General features: G+C 39.4%; 1 long non-coding RNA gene across 2 annotated transcripts; it reads right to left on the minus strand.

The window, feature by feature from the left end:
• Positions 1 to 203: 203 nt before the first annotated feature.
• LOC113033483 (uncharacterized) lies at positions 204 to 2,552 on the minus strand. 2 transcript variants are annotated; one of them, XR_003274034.1, is made up of 3 exons: positions 1,905 to 2,110; positions 1,432 to 1,527; positions 204 to 680 (listed from the first exon to the last, which is right to left on the minus strand). It is a non-coding gene; the product is annotated as an uncharacterized LOC113033483 (long non-coding RNA). The 2 variants fall into 2 exon arrangements; XR_003274033.1 differs by lacking the exon at positions 204 to 680 and adding an exon at positions 2,445 to 2,552 and having other exon boundaries at positions 1,181 to 1,527; positions 1,905 to 1,983.
• Positions 2,553 to 3,993: the final 1,441 nt, after the last annotated feature.

Below are 3,993 nucleotides of genomic sequence, written 5' to 3' on the forward strand. Positions count from 1 at the left end.
TAAAACAACTAACATGGACATCGGCACCATAAAGTGAGCATTATAAATTCTGTGTAGAACATTTATCTTTTTATAAACTCACAAAGGACGACATCAGTCCTAATTGCATCTTTCTCAAAATACACAAAAATGCAAAACAAAAAGTCAAATACTAATCACTTTTTTTTAAATAGAAATGAAAGACAATTTTTTAAAATGGGTACAAAGATGATCAGCTTCCAAATAACCAGATAAGGCAGTCAAGTATAGGAAAATTAGGTAAACTGATGGAGTTAAATCCACCCAAAGCCTGTAGTAAACTTAAAGTGCTTAAAGTGCTTCAAACAAAGTGCTCAGTAACAGAGTGCGTGTCCTAACAAACATTGCCTTATATTCCTTAAGAGCATGTAGGCAGGGGTTTCAGGGGTTTGCCGTCATCAAGCCCCATGAAGATATTTTGGACTAAGGCAAATGTGTGAACCAGCTTCCTGGGGTAGTCTAAATGCAGAGCATAGATCAAGCCAAACAATAAAGCAAATGCATTTGCAAATCTGGGAATATCACGCATCACCTAGTCACCTTTCACCAAAACAGCCATGCTTGAGGAAGTAAAATGGACTGGACTGGGAAGCGCCGTCGGTAACCACTGTGAGAAGGGCAACTGGAGTGTCAATGAGGGTCGACTCATCCAATGCGTCCGCCTGGAATAGACACAGTATCAATGGTAAATGGCCTGTATTTGTATAGTGCTTTACACATTCAGTCATCCAGACATTCACACACATTCACACACTGGTGATGGCAGCTACATTGTAGCCACAGCCACCCTGGGGCACACTGACAGAGGCGAGGCTGCCGGACACTGGCACCAGCGGGCCCTCTGACCACCACCAGTAGGCAACGGGTGAAGTGTCTTGCCCAAGGACACAACGACCGAGACTGTCGGAGCCAGGGCTCGAACCGGCAACCTTCTGATTACAAGGCGAACTCCCAACTCTTGAGCCACGATCGCCCCAATTAAATAAGTAAGGTTGGTTTGAGAGAATGTGACAAGCATCTAGCAAAACATTCAGCAGTGTAGTGGGTTACTTTGTAACGAGTTAGGGTACTCTACTTTTTTTGAAAAATGTACATTAACGTGTTAGCTTCTTGCATTACATAATTTGTATTTTTATTATTTTTCTAAAAAAAAAGTAATTTTTTATTTCATGACTTTATCTCAAAAAGAAACTAAATCTTGACTTCAGCCTGGTTTTTGGGCCACCTGCAGCATAGCCATAGTGCTGTGATACGCCTGTGCCCTGCTCCTGACCTGTGTGTGTGTGGGTTTTCTACAGAGAGGGTATTTTGTTTGTACAATTTGGTAGCTGCTAGGGTATTAAATTGTATTTAAAAAAATCCATAGCATTTTATCTTACTGGCAGAATTTAAGTAATGCAAAAATACACTTACATTACATGTCTAAAAGAATTCTGGGTCCTCCCCCCGCAGGTATACAGGAAGGGCACGAAGTACTGCAGTGCGTTTCACGTTGATATCAGGCGCCTCCTAAAAAGGGAAAAGAAAAGTTCATTTAACGCAAAGTTTTCAGGTGTCATTCTTGGGGAGAATACATGTTTATGAAACTGCATGACATCAGACTCTACTAAATTTTGGAGACTTTTCTTTTAAGATACAACCTTTCTGTCTCTTGTGACAGAGAGTATGTTTCTTAATCATTTGACAAAAACCCTACACAGTATTTTAAAATAGTGTTCTCCAGATCAGAGCTGTGATCTATATAGAACATGGGGTTCAAAGCAAGGAAAAATTGTGTGTTTATCAGTGAAACTTTTAATTTGTGTTAATTTTATCATTATCAATATATGAAATCTTCACATTAAGGGACTTAATGAATGGTTTCTTCAATAGATCTTTCAACTCACCTGTGTTTACTGTCTCCACCTGAAATTAATTGCAGTCTGAATTTTTTTTTCTTCTGTCTTTTTGTCTTTGGCCTTCAGCCTTGGAAGAAAAAATAAAAATATTGAAAACCTTATCAGCACACTAAATATACAACACCTTGCTATATTTCAATTGTTTTAGATAGAAGTTGCCACTGCTAGCTGAGTCACTTTTGAATGATGCTAATGAGAAGAAAAAAAAAAACCTGCCGAACAATGAGGCTGCTGTTGTAAAAACGCCAACTTTCTTGCGTTGGCAAGGGGTCGTTAAAATATCACTAAGACCCTTTCTTTATGTGTGATTCTTCGTAAAACTGTGTTTTAATCGGTTAAAACTGTAAAACTGACGACATAATCTATGTTTGTAAAAGAGCGCGAACAACCGCGAACAACTATTCACCACCTGGGTCTGTGCTTTTTAACACAACAGCGCATTCGAAAACAAGTTATTGGCTGCAACATATTAATATACTTGCTTTTTTACGGAAAAAATAAACATAACGAAGGTTCAGTTTTACTTACAAGTTTCTCCAAATGTGTTCTCCAGTCGCTCGAGAAGGGCAGCCATATTGAACAGAATTTTCTGTCAACGTCGTTCAGGTTAGAGAGAAAACGTCATGACGTCATGACGTACACATGCGGAGCTCGGAAAAAAACATTTACTCAAAAATCATAATTAAGAAAGCAGTATTTACTCTTAACTTCTAAGCCATGTACAATTATAACTGTTTGAATCGTTAACCGAACAGAAAAGTTTTAAGTTGTTTCAACTTTGTGAGGAATTTTAATTGTTATATCCACAAACTTTATAAGTCAGGTAGACTGTTGGGGTTTACAGTGTGTTAAAATACATAGACAAATGGCTTCTTTCACTCCTTTTTCAAACCATCTGTCTTCTCTGTCCAAAATGTGAACATTGGCATCCTCGAAAGACTGACCTTTGTCCTTTAGGTGCAAATGGACAGAGTAATATGAGAGTAATGTGAAAATGCAATACTCTTATACTTTCCTTTTTCTTTTTCCAAGCTCAGAGTCTAGCAAGCTGGCAACACACACTTTTGGACTTAACTAGCACATTAATGATACTGCCGTCCCCATTTGCAGCTGATGTGACAGCCACTCTAGCCCTCATACACATGACTAACGGACTCATGAAAAGAAGATTTTGCAGAGTGAAAGGGCTGCAAAAGGCTTAGATCCATATCTACTGTCTTCACTGCAAAAGTGCATTTAAGTAAACTTTCAGTGACCTTTAAATTTTAATTGGTTACAGTTTAGTCTGTACTGTTTTCCATCATCTTGTTTTGTTTAATATTTGCTTGACTTGAAATTTCTGTACCGGCCATCACAAAGACTTTTTGTGTTGTTAATGCTCAAGTCCTTATTTTTAAGGGCTGCCACAAATGATTATTTTGATAGTCGACTAGTCAGATCATGCATCCATTGGACGTAAAACGTACAGCTTATTGCACCAGCATGCATCTGCTCTTATATAACTATCATTTGCTTACAGCTTTAAGTGTTTAAGGTATGTGCTAACTAAAAATAAAGACAAGATGATAGTTTATTAAATTTTAATGAAATTTGCTAATTATTTTGGTGGAGTTTAATAAACTCAGTCGTCTGCTCCCTGCTATCTAGCAACGATAAAACTTATCGACACACAGTCCAGCCCTGTGTGTCGTGCCCAGGGCTGGACTGGGGGGAAAAAAAATCAGCCTGGGCATTTTGATTAGAGAGCAGCCCACCGGGTATTATAGGAAAAGCCATAAAGCCTTTGAATGAAAACAGATGCTGCTGTGACAGTGATGTACACTGTCTTCCATCCATCCATCCATCCATCCATCCCATCCATTCGCTTCCGCTTATCCTTTTTCAGGGTCGCGGGGGGCGCTGGAGCCTATCCCAGCTGTCATAGGGCGAGAGGCGGGGTACACCCTGGACAGGTCGCCAGTCTGTCGCAGGGCCAACATACAGGGACAGACAACCATTCGCACTCACTTTCATTTGCACATTCACACCTAGTGACAATTTGGGTTATCCAATTAACCTATCCCCACTAAGTGCATGT

Source organism: Astatotilapia calliptera, chromosome 12 (genome assembly GCF_900246225.1).
Source record: "Astatotilapia calliptera chromosome 12, fAstCal1.2, whole genome shotgun sequence".
Taxonomy (NCBI): Eukaryota; Metazoa; Chordata; class Actinopteri; order Cichliformes; family Cichlidae; genus Astatotilapia; species Astatotilapia calliptera.